This window comes from Sminthopsis crassicaudata, chromosome 4, assembly GCF_048593235.1.
Source record: "Sminthopsis crassicaudata isolate SCR6 chromosome 4, ASM4859323v1, whole genome shotgun sequence".
Taxonomy (NCBI): Eukaryota; Metazoa; Chordata; class Mammalia; order Dasyuromorphia; family Dasyuridae; genus Sminthopsis; species Sminthopsis crassicaudata.
Genome location: NC_133620.1, coordinates 144,035,878 through 144,048,547, shown reverse-complemented (window position 1 = coordinate 144,048,547; position 12,670 = coordinate 144,035,878). Strand labels below are relative to the sequence as shown.

Sequence of the window (12,670 nt, the reverse complement as noted above, 5' to 3'; positions counted from 1 at the left end):
TCCACGGCTCCGCCGCAGCTCTGATGGCTGCCTCATCATTGGCCACGCTCTTGGTCTCCCTCAGCATTTGTTCCAAGGTCTCCATAGAAGGACTGGAGAAGGTCGTTGTTTCACTGCCAGTCTGAAGCCCTAACGGACAGTTATTGTTTAGGTGAGTCAGACAATTGCCACCACCTTGATCTGACTGACCTCTTCCCACTGGTCCTGAGTGGAGGAGGGGAAAGGGCCCTGTCTCCCAGACCACAAGCTCGGGCCTGGGTCCTGGAGCCACTGCTTGGGAGAAACACTCCCCGTGGAAAGGGGGAAGCTGGCTTCTTCCTCAGCACTGGCACCCAGCCCTGAACCTGGCTAACAAGGGGGATGTTAAAGCCCAGACAATGGAAGTTCTCCCCAGACCCCTGGGCTCGCCTGCAGCCCTCATCCTGGAAACCAGCCCTGGAGAAATGCTCCCTGGAAACTGCTTCCTTCGGTGACTAGCACTGAAAACTCAAAAAGGAACGTTTTTGAAACCAGAGTTCTGGGCACTGCCCAATTGTGCAACATTAGATGCTGATTAAGACTGCATCCTTAGAAATGATACCTAAGGAGCAGCTGGGTGGCGCAGTGGATAGAGCACCAGCCCTGAAATCAGGAGGACCAGAGTTCAAATCTGGCCTCAGACTGGGTGACCCTGGGCAAGTCACTTAACCCAACTGCCTCAGGGGGGGAAAAAAAGAAAACAAAAACTAAAGAAAAAAGAAATAATACCTTAAAAAGAAGTAAGAGTTATTCCTTCCACATTGCAAAGGGTTAGGGGAATAATGGTCCTATAAGCTGGAAAGTCTGGGTAAAATTTTTGCCCCTCCCTTTGTAACAGAGAAGAAGCCTGAATTTTTTTCTTTTTCTTTTATGGGGGTGTTTATAATACCTTATTGTAAAATTTGGGTTAAGTATTTGAACATGAGCTGTTCCTCGAAAGGACTAAGAAACAAAAGTATGAAGCAAGGGGATTCCTGGTGCTCACAAAGAAAAGGAATAGAATATCATGCATAGAAAAACAGCTAAACAATCCAATTTGAATGAAACAAAGCATGGAGGAAGGAAAATAATAGGAAATAAAACTGCGAAGGTAGGTGGGGAACCAGAACGTGAAGGGTCCGAAGACAGAGGAGTTGGTATTTTAAGTTATAAGTAATAGGGAGTCATTGAAGACTGGGCAATGACATAATCATAGCTATGAATTTAGATCAGCTATCTTCTCATTTTTAATTAATTTTTATATTATGAACTTTACAAACACCAAACAAAAATGTATCATATACATAAATACAACAAAAAAAGGATTGTACACGAAACTTCAGACTTCTATTATCTACAACTTTCTTTTCTTTTATATATGTTATCTTTTTATATATAATATATTAAACCAGTAGCTTTCAAAGCTGTTCTATTTATCTGTCACAGACATGTTCTCTAATAGATAAAACTTTTTGCTAAAGTCCCTAATTCCCAAAGCAACCTTTAATTCCAGGAAATATTACTGAGAAAACAAGATCAATTTTATTTTGGGAAGTTGATTGGTCTCTTATAATGCTTAGTAACAAGTAGAGTTTTATCAACTCCTGAAGAAATGAAAATCAAATAAACACCGAACAAAACTTCTGCTCATTTCCCAAGTATTTGGAAGGAAGGATATAATCCACCATGGAGGTCCCTAGTTGAACATACAACCACATCAACTTTCTTTATTCACAACCACTACATTCATTTGCCCTATATCTACTCTCTTGTCTCACCAAAGACAAAGTCAGTTTGGGATAATGAAAAGAATACTGGATTTGTAGTCTCAGCCCCTCAGCTAAAGTCCCAGCTCTGCCACTTAATCAATCTGAGCCTCAATTCTTCTTCTGTAAAATGGGAATAATAATACCTACTTCTCGAAGTTATTGCAAGGAAAGGGCTTTTTGCCAATTTAAAAATACTGTTTAAATACATTATCTGCACATGATAAAGCCTTTATTCACTGTATTGGCTGGTGAAGTGTTTATCTCTATGCCCATTTATGAAGCCATCATCTGCACAAGATGATAAACTCCCAGAATAACAATAAACTCGTTGACTGAGGCCTCAGAATCCCTAGAAAACATCTTTGTTCATAAATCCACAATTGAAAGGGGCCTCAAAGGCCATCTGCTCCAAGTTCTACACATTTGTCAGAGCTGACTGACAAATTTTTAATAGGTTCAGAATAACACAATTATAAAACTCACAATTACAAATTGTGACTGCATGTATGGAGGTAGCTAGGAGGTTCAGTGGATATAAAGCCCTGGGCCTGAAGTCCAGAAAATTCATCTCCTGAGTTCAAATCTGGGCTCAGACACTTACAAGTTGGTTAAGTCACTTAATTCTGTCTCAGTTTTCTCATCTGTAAAATGAGCTGGAGAAGGAAATGGCAAACCAATCTAGTCTCTCTGCCAAGAAAACCCCAAATAAGGTCACAAGGAGTCAGGCACAAATGAAGTAGTTCAACAACATGAAAGTATATTTTCCGAAAAAAAGCAGAAAAGCACTACTGTGTATTCTCATCCCATAAACTAGAAATCTATTGTGGATAAATAACTAACATTTATGTGGATGTAGTTCTCATCAACAAAGAGATGATTCAAGTCAGTTCCAATGGTCTTGTGATGAAGAGAGCCATCTATACCCAGAGAGAGGATAAGGGGGACTGAGGGTGGATCACAACATAGTATTCTCACTCTTTTTGTTATTGTTTGCTTGCATTTTGTTTTCTTTCTCATATTTTTTCATTTTTGATCTGATTGTTTTTTTGCAGCAAGACATTTGTGGAAATATGAATGGAGGGATTGCATGTGTCTAACATATTGGATCACTTGCTGTCTGGGGGAGGGGTGGAAGGAAGGGAGGGGAAAAAATTGAGGTGAATATTGAAAATTATCCATATATATGCATATATATATTGACAATAAAAAGATTTAATTAAAAAATAATAATAACATCTATGGTTAGCACTTGCTTCCAAATATGCTTTATAAGTATTATTTCATTTGATCCACACAACAACCCTGGGAAATAGAATAAGTGCTGTTATTACCCCCATTTTAAAGGTGAAAAAAGTAAAGTATAGAGCTAATAAGCATCTGCGGCTAGATTTGAACTCGGCACTTGAAACAGCATTCCAGCAGTCTATAGCTTAAAGAAGGCACTGCCCTTTTTAAAAAGTTAGTCTAGTGGGATAAGGGAAGCAGTCCGTATCATTAGCGTTAAATATCTTTCAATCTTAAGGGAAAGTGAATTTTTAGATGAGGAAAATTTCTGAGGAGGGCAGCTATAGGTGCAGTGGATAGAGCACTGGCCCTGGAGCCAGGAGGACCTGAGTTCAAATGTGATCTCAGACAATCTCAGGCAATCGAGTTGACAGGAATTACAGTAAAGTATATTTTTGTTATTCCATCATTTTCAGTCATGTCAACCTTTCATGACATCATTTGGAGCTTTCTTAGCAGAAATACTGGAGTGGTTTGCCATTTCCTTCTCCAGCCCAATTTACAGATAAGGAAACTGAGGCAGTTAAATGACTTGCCTAGGTAGGGTCACACAGCCAGTGAGCATCTGAGCCAGATTTGAGCCCAGAAAGATGAGTCTTTTTGACTCCATGATCCACTGTGCCATCAGCTGCTCGGTAGGATGAGGAGATAGTGCTTACTGACCTACGAGGTCCAAATCTCTCCCCTGATGCTCTGCAAGCATTTTTTCTCGTACTTAACCAAGTGTTGTTGTTTTTTTATTCCAGCTTAGCAAGACCTCCCAGTCTCGGAACTTTACAAACCTATCACCTCCTTCCTATAGGAACCCCTCATCCCTGGAATCTTCCACCTCAGACTTATCACAATCCTTCCAGCACCTCCCTCCCTGAACCTCTCTGTCATCCCATTTTGCTCAATTTCCTGGGTCTTTCACTGATCAAGACAGCTTTCTTCAGGCCCTATTAAGAAATAACTTGCATAATAGGGCGCCCTATGAACAAAAGTAAGTCATTTTCCCCAGTCTTTCCCCTCTTCTCAACCCTTCCTGCATTGGGTTGCAGGATCATAGTTCTAGAACTGGAAGGAACTTTGGGGACCATCTGGCCCAACCTCTTCATTTGACAAATAGGGAAACTGAGGCTAGTGAGAGGTCAGTGACTTGGTCAAGATCCTAACAAGTAGTGTTAGTAGAAAAAATTTAAACCAGGTCCACCGACTATAGAACCAATTCTCTTTCCACTGTAACACACTTTGAAAATTGTTTACTAAATAACTAGGTAACCAAGGATGGTTCAGTGGATAGAGAGTTGGGCTGGAGTCTGGAAGACCTGACTTCAAGTCCAGCCTCAGACACTCTAGTTGTATGGTTCTGGGCAAGTCACTTTACCTGTCTGCCTGATTCCTAGAGAAGTAAATGTCAAATCACTGCAGTAAGTTTGCCAAGAAAACCCCAAAGGCCCCTAGGGCCTCAAAGAATAGGACATGAGTGAACAAGTGCATAACAAGCATGAATGGGACGCTGGAGTCAGGATGGCCTGAATTCAAATTCAGTCCAGACTCAGACACTCACTAGCTGTGTGATCCTGGGCAAGTCATTTATTCTCCTAACCTGTAAAATAGGTATATTCGTACACATCAACAACAAGATTATACAATGATCAATTCTGATGGACATGGCTTTTCTCAACAGATTCAGGTCAGTTCCAATGATCTTGTGATGAAGAGAGCCATCTACACCCAGAGAGAGAACTGTGGGAACTGAGTGTGGATCACCACATAGCATTTTCACTTCTTTTGTTGCTGTTTGCTTGAATTTTATTTTTTCTCATTTTTTCTTTTTTTGATGTGATTTTTATTGTGCAACAAGATAATTGTATAAATACATATGCCTATATTGGATTTACATGTATTTTTACCATGTTTAACATATATTGGATTATTTGCCATCTAGTGGAAAGGGTAGGGAGAAGGATGGGGAGGAATTGGAACACAAGGTTTTGCAAAGCATCAAAGGTGAAAAATTACCTTTGCATGTTTTGAAAATAAAAAACTTCAATTAAAAAAGAAAAAGAAAAAACTAGGTATATTCCCAGGGTTATTGTGAGAATGAAATGAAATAATATAAATAAGGTTTTTTGTGAACTTTGGAAGTGCTACATAAATACTAGAAAATGAACATGGCTTTTACCAGACTTTTTGGTTGCAACAGCTATGCCCTTTTCTTATAATGCTTAATCTCTGTTGTGTAAGAAAAATGGAAGCAAGATGGACAGAAAACTCAAGATGAATCCACCTCCCTGGAATTGCCGTTCAGAGAGACCAGGGAACCACTAGCTTACAAAATTCTATATACCCCACAACCAAGCAATGTGGATTCCACTCTGAATGAGGTAATGTATGTCTGAAATTAACCCTTTTTTAAAAATTTTATTTTGTTTTTTATTAATTTTTATAATTATAACATTTTCTTTAACAGTACATATGCATAGGTAATTTTTTTTTTTTACAACATTATCCCTTGTACTCCCTTCTGTTCCGAGTTTTTCCCCTCCTTCCCTCCACCCCTTCCCCTAGATGGCAGGCATTCCCATACATATTAAATATGTTATTGTATATCCTAGGTACAATATATATGTGCAGAACCGAATTTTGTTGTTGTTGCAAAGGAAGGATTGTATTCGCAAGGTAAAAATAATCTGGGAAGAGAAACAAAACAAAACAAACAAACAAAAAAAAACAATGCTCACAGTTTATACTCATTTCCCAGTGTTCCTTTTCTGGGTTTAGCTGATTCTGTCCATCATTGATCAATTGGAATTGGATTAGCTCTTCTCTATGTTGAAGATATCCACTTCCATCAGAATACATCCTCATACAGTATCATTGTTGAAGTGTATAATGATCTTCTGGTTCTGCTCTTTTCACTCAGCATCAGTTGATGTAAGTCTCTCCAAGCCTCTCTGTATTCCTCCTGTTGGTCATTTCTTACAGAACAATAATATTCCATAACCTTCATATACCATAATTTACCCAACCATTCTCCAATTGATGGACATCCATTCATTTTCCAGTTTCTAGCCACTATGAAAAGAGCTGCCACAAACATTTTGGCACATACAGGACCCTTTCCCTTCTTTAGTATTTCCTTGGGATATAAGCCCAGTAGTAGTATGGCTGGGTCAAAGGGTGTGCACATTTTGATAACTTTTTGGGCATAATTCCAGATTGCTCTCCAGAATGATTGGATTCTTTCACAACTCTACCAACAATGCATCAGTGTCCCAGTTTTCCCACAGCCCCTCCAACATTCATCGTTATTTGTTCCTGTCATCTTAGCCAATCTGACAGGTGTGTAATGATACCTCAGAGTTGTCTTAATTTGATCAATAGTGATTTGGAACACTCTTTCATATGAGTGGAAATAGTTTTAATTTCATCATCTGAAAATCGTCTATTCATATCCTTTGACCATTTATCAATTGGAGAATGGCTTGATTTCTTATAAATTAAAGTCAATTCTCTGTATATTTTGGAGATGAGGCCTTTATCAGAACCTTTAACTGTAAAAATATTTTCCCAATTTGTTACTTCCCTTCTAATCTTGTTTGCATTAGTTTTGTTTGTGCAGAAACTTTTTAATTTGGTGTAATCAAAATTTTCTATTTTGTGATCAATAATGGTCTCTAGTTCTCCCTTGGACACAAACTCCTTCCTCCTCCACAAGTCTGAGAGGTAAACCATCCCATGTTCCTCCAATTTATTTATGATTTCGTTCTTTATGCCTAAATCTTGGACCCATTTTGATCTAATCTTAGTATGTGGTGTTAAATGTGGGTCTATGCCTAGTTTCTGCCATACTAATTTCCAGTTTTCCCAGCAGTTTTTGTCAAATAATGAATTCTTATCCCAAAAGTTGGGATCTTTGGGTTTGTCAAACACTAGATTGCTATTTTTATTCACTATCTTGCCCTGTGAACCTAACCTATTCCACTGATCAACTAGTCTATTTCTTAGCCAATACCAAATGGTTTTGGTGACCGCTGCTTTATAATATAGTTCTAGATCAGGTACAGCTAGACCACCTTCAATTGATTTTTTTTTTCATTACTTCCCTTGAAATTCTCGACCTTTTGTTCTTCCATATGAATTCTGTTGTTATTTTTTCTAGGTCATTAAAATAGTTTCTTGGAAGTCTGAGTGGTATAGCACTAAATAAATAGATTAGTTTAGGGAGTATTGTCATCTTAATTATATTCGCTCGGCCTATCCAAGAGCACTGAATGTCTTTCCAATTATTTAAATCTGACTTTATTTTTGTGGCAAGTGTTTTGTAGAAATTAACCCTTTGAACTATAAAACTTATCACACACATGATTGTCCATAAATATTAATAGGAGAAATATTTTTTCATTTTGGTTGATTTCTAGAGAACTAGCAGATAAAAGGGTTGTTAGTAATAATAAAAAGTTATAACAAACAGAAGGAAAAAAAAGCCAAACTCATCATCACTGCTATCAATCCACTAAGAGAACAGCCTCTTATAGATTTGGCTGCAGTCACAGTTAAGTTATTCATAGCTGTAGTTAACAGCTTCCAACCCTACAGGTTCCAAGACTGTGGTCAGTTTAGGACAACAAGCTCCGATGATTAAAAAGGTTTGCGAAACATAGTTTCTAGGTAATTTAATCATTTTATTAATAAGGCCAGCGGGTTATTAATTAAAAATGGTCATATGGCTCTCTTAAGCCAAGAACCCTAATGGAGGAGGAGTCACAATTTATTCACCTTCCAAAGAGGTGTTCCTGAGGGATGCCCATCAACTTGGATTGGTTAACACAATGGGGGATGTGGGCTATGTTAAAATGGAGGTCTCAGGGCGACATCAATTTCCATATCAAACTTACTTCTTGATAATAAAATCAAACTTCTCCCCTGATCCGTCTAAGCAAACACAATGAGCAGGAGTACACCCATTAGCCCAAATTTAGAATTTCTTTTACTGTCTGATTAGATCTTGGCTTGGGTAAATCTTTAAGAGAGATTTCCCACACTGGTTGATTTCTGGATGAGGAAGTAGAAAAGGGGAAAAACCGTGGTCCTCACATAATAATTAGTGGTTAAATATAAGAGAAATATTCATTTCTGCCAGACATAACTGAGGCTCTTTACACTGAATGGCATTAGAGCTACTCACTGATGTTCAGAATGGTAGACTAGACATCACAGCAAATACAACCAATTTCGTGGCTGGGGATGAGGAGGAAAGTAAATGAAGGTCATTCACTTCCCAAATACAGATTTTTTTCAGTCTAGTTCCTGCACTGATTTGCATGGTAACCAGGGGGATTAGAGAGATTGATATGAATCTTCTCTACCCAGCTCTACTGAAGTGTTTGTAAATCTTTCTAAGTGAAAACTCTGGAATGAGTTAAAAGGGACCCTAGGGTTCTGAGAATCTATAAAATGGAATTTTAGACCAGAGTTTCCCTAGTTAGATGGCTAGAAAACAGCAAAAGATAACCTGGAGGGAGGAACACAGTCTAAAAGGAAGAACTGAAAAACATCTCCCCCAAGGGGGAAAAAAAAAAGTGTTTTATAACTACATTGTTTTGACAGAATTTAAAGGGTACAAGGAGGTGATCAGACTCACTTTTCCACATTCCTACTATCTAGCAGCAATGCTTTCCGAATAAATGTTTTTGAGGCAATTTGAACTCAGGTCCTCCAGAATTTAGGGCTAGTGCTCTATCCACTGCACCATCTAGCTGCCAACATTTTTATATAACAAATGGTTGCTTTTCCCTCTTTTTGTGTGTGAGACAATTGGGGTTAAGTGACCTGCCCAGGGTCACACAGCCAGGAAGTGTTAAGTGTCTGAGACCACATTTGAACTCGGGTCCTCCTGACTCCAGGGCTAGGGCTCTATCACTGAGCCAATCTAGCTGCCCCCAATAAGTGTTTTTGCAATAAGCTGGTAGTCCATACTAGGGAAATAAGGTAATTCACACTATATATATTTTTTAAAAAGCACCAATGAATAAGCAGCAAACGGATACAAACATACACAAAAGAATTGCAAACTACAAACTATCATATAAAACAAGCAAATCATTAACAAGAAAAAGGAAAATCAAATCAACTTGGGGAAGATGACAAAGGATGGGAATGTTCAATGTTAAGAAGTTGTGGAAAGATGGACATATAAATGCAACATTGGTGAACTATGAAATCAGAACCATTCTGGAAAGAAGTTTAGAATTATGCTTTTAAAAAGGAACCATCTTATTCTTGGACGCAGATGTCCCACTGATAGAAAGATGGAAAGAAAAGTCACATATTCACCAAAATAATTGTAAGAAACAAAATACCTTACCAAGAACTCCACTGACTCACTGATGAATGGAGGAAAGATTTATTTTCCATTCTTGCAAGAATGAGTGCTTAAATGCTAGTAGACACACCTTTGAGAATCCAACGGCAGCATTTTATTTCCTGTCTTGAAGCACAAGTCCCTCCCCTGATTCCTCACTAATTGGATGTTACAGAATCTCCACCTCCCATTACACAGCCAGTCCTGGCTTCCCCAAAAGAACTTCCATGGTAGAAGGAGGAAGGGTTACTGAGGAGAACTAAGAGCAGAGAACAAAAGATTCTTTTCAAATCTCTGCCCATCACTCTTCATTTCAAAAGTCTGTCTCTGCCCCCAAGGAGCTTACATTCTTCTGGGGGAAGGTAACCTTCATCCTTGATTATTTTTTGATGTCCTTGTGGTTTTCCGTTTTCTAATTTCATTTCTCCAATTTAATTTTCATAAATAGAAAAGAAATGTCCATTTCTCAAAATTTCTCCCTTTTTAATAATTTGGTTTTCACACTTTTCTTTTTTATATGCAAAAATATTTATTTCTTTTCTTTTTTATTGAAGTTTTATTTTCAAAACATATGTAAGGATAATTTTTCAACACTGACCCTTGCAAAACCTTGCGTTCCAATTTTTCCCCTCCTTCCCCCCATGGCAAGTAATTCAATATATATTAAACATGGTAATAAGATATGTAAATCAAATGTAGGCATACATATTTATATAATTGTCTTACTACATAAGAAAAACCTGATCAAAAAGGAAGAAAAATGAGAAAGAAAATAAAATTCAAGCACACAACAACAACAAAAAGTGAAAATGCCATGTTCTTTCACATTCTTTTCAAACCCCTCATATTTGGCTAATTTTCACATCAGACTTCATAATAAAAGTTTATTAACCCCTGCACAGATCTCCTTACCCGGGATGGACAATTAATTCCTGAATTCTCTGCTAATTCTTCTGATAGGGCTATACTAGTGTTGAGAGATAAAGCATCCCAATAATGTTAGGGGTCCCCAGGTCAGTGTCATAGATCTGATGAAAGAATTTGCAAACTCAGTTTGTCTCCAAGTTAAGGGCAAAAATTTAACAACAGCAGGTTAAACCTAGAGAATGGCTGAATTAGTACATGAATGCTATAGAATATTATTGTTCTGTATGACCAGCAGGATGATTTCAGAAAGGCCTGGAGAGACTTACACGAACTGATGCTGAGTGAAATGAGCAGAACCAGGAAATCGCTGAAAGTGGCAACAAGAAGATTTTTATGATGATAAATTCTGATGGACGCAGCTCTCTTCAACAATGAGACAATTCAGGCCAGTTCCAATGTTCTTGTGAAGCGGAAAGCCATATACACCAGAGACTGTGGGAACTGAAAATGAACCACAGCATAGTATTTCCACTCTTGTTGTTGTTGTTGTTTGCTTGAATTTTGCCTTCTTTCTAATTTTTTTTTCTTTTAGATCTGATCTTTCTTGTGCAGCAAGATAACTGTGGAAATATGTATATAAGAATTGCATATGTTTAACCTAGATTGGATTACTTGCTGACTAAGGAGGGGATAGGGGGAAGGGAGAAAAAAAAAAATTAGAACACAGTAAGGGTGTAAGGGTGAATGTTAAAAAATATCCATGTATATATTCTGAAAATAAAAGGCTTTAATTAAAAAAAATAATAATAATCCCTTAGGCAAGCAAGAAAGGCTCTGAGAATGGAGATCAGTTTAGTTCTGTGGACCTACTTCTAAAGATCATTTAGTCAGAAATCCAAGTTATGTCAAGACCCTGAAGCTAAATTTTCCCTAATAAACAACTGAAGGTCCTTAACTTTGCTGTTACTTTCTTTTGGGTCAGCCTGCTAGGGCACTCTACTTCATGGTGTCTTTCCCCTTCCCCTTCCCTCATGTTGTGGTATCTCTCCTAACTCCACTATGCAACCCCACTTCTCCTCCTTACAGCTAACTCTTTTAGGGTGCTAAACCTCATGGGATGCTCCCTTTCTACTGGGTAATTATGAGTTCCACTGGGGAACTTGTCTTTCATATGCCATGTCCAAAAAAATTAAAAAATTAAAAGATCCAAGTCTGTCAGAATTGATCACTGTATAATCTTATTGTTGCTGTGCACAATTGGTGACAAACTCACACCATAAATCACATCAATACCACCCAAGGTTTGCTGGGGGCACACTCATCCGAGATACTGTCAGAGCTACCCTGGGTTATATTCCAGGCTCCGGTACTGTCGCTCCACTCCCCAGATTGTGATCTTTCATCCCTCCATGAAAGGCAGATTGATCTCCAGAGGTAGGGACTAGTATAAAGCACTGCAGTTCTCCCCAGGAGTTTTATTTAGGGAACAGGAGGAATTCACTCTCATGCCCAAAGGGAATGATACTATCTGGACATGGAACAATATGTAGCACATATACAGACAATGCTTTTTGTTCAGAACTTTACCAAGTGCTTTACCAATTCTGCTCAAGCATTGATGTGTATCCCTTGCTTGATTCCAAATCTTCCTAAGAGATCTAAACCTAAGGTTACATGTATAACTAATTTACTCTTTGATCTGCATTTTTTAAATGTCTAGCCCTTGTGGCAAGCCAAGCATTTGGATAGGCAGTTCTATAAAATCTTTCTCTATTAGGACACAATTGTACCTACTTGTCAAGGTTAGTCATGTCTCTACAATTCTATAATTTGACAAGCACCAAAATGAATTGTTTATGGGGTATCTTTCCCATTAATATTAACCCAAATCTTAACTCAATGTCCCCATCCTAAACCCCAAATATTTTTGCAGCAGGAGAATAGTTTTAATCCTACATAACCTTCCTCCTTCACAGGATTGATGGACTCCTCACAGGGAACTTGGGGAGTTTGGAATCCATTCACCAACCAGTTCCAGTTTCTTTCCCAAACAAACGGGGCCCAAAGTTTTTTGAGGTATGGAGTGATGATTTAAGTTTCTTTTTTTATTGAAGCTTTTTATTTTCAAAACATATGCAAGGTTAATTTTTCAATATTGACCCTTGAAAAACCTTGTGTTCCAATTTTTGCCCCCTTTCTCCCATCCCTTCCCCTAGATGGCAAGTAGTCCAATATATGTTATACATGTTAAAATATATGTTATATCCAATATATGTATACATATCTATACAATTATCATGCGGCACAAAAAAGTCAGATCAAAATTAAAGAAAATAAGTAAGAAAACAAAATGTAAGTGAACAACAGAAAGAGTGAGAACGCTATGTTGTATTCCACACTCTGT

General features: G+C 38.0%; 1 protein-coding gene across 1 annotated transcript in view; it reads right to left on the bottom strand.

Moving 5' to 3' along the window:
* The window catches only part of ZC3H12D (zinc finger CCCH-type containing 12D), a 66,726-nt gene extending 57,208 nt beyond the window's left edge, over positions 1-9,518 (bottom strand). The window contains exon 1 of the mRNA XM_074309581.1: positions 9,403-9,518. The gene's annotated coding sequence lies outside the window, so the exon portion shown is untranslated. The remainder of the gene's footprint in view (positions 1-9,402) is intronic.
* Between the last annotated feature and the right edge of the window lie 3,152 nt (positions 9,519-12,670).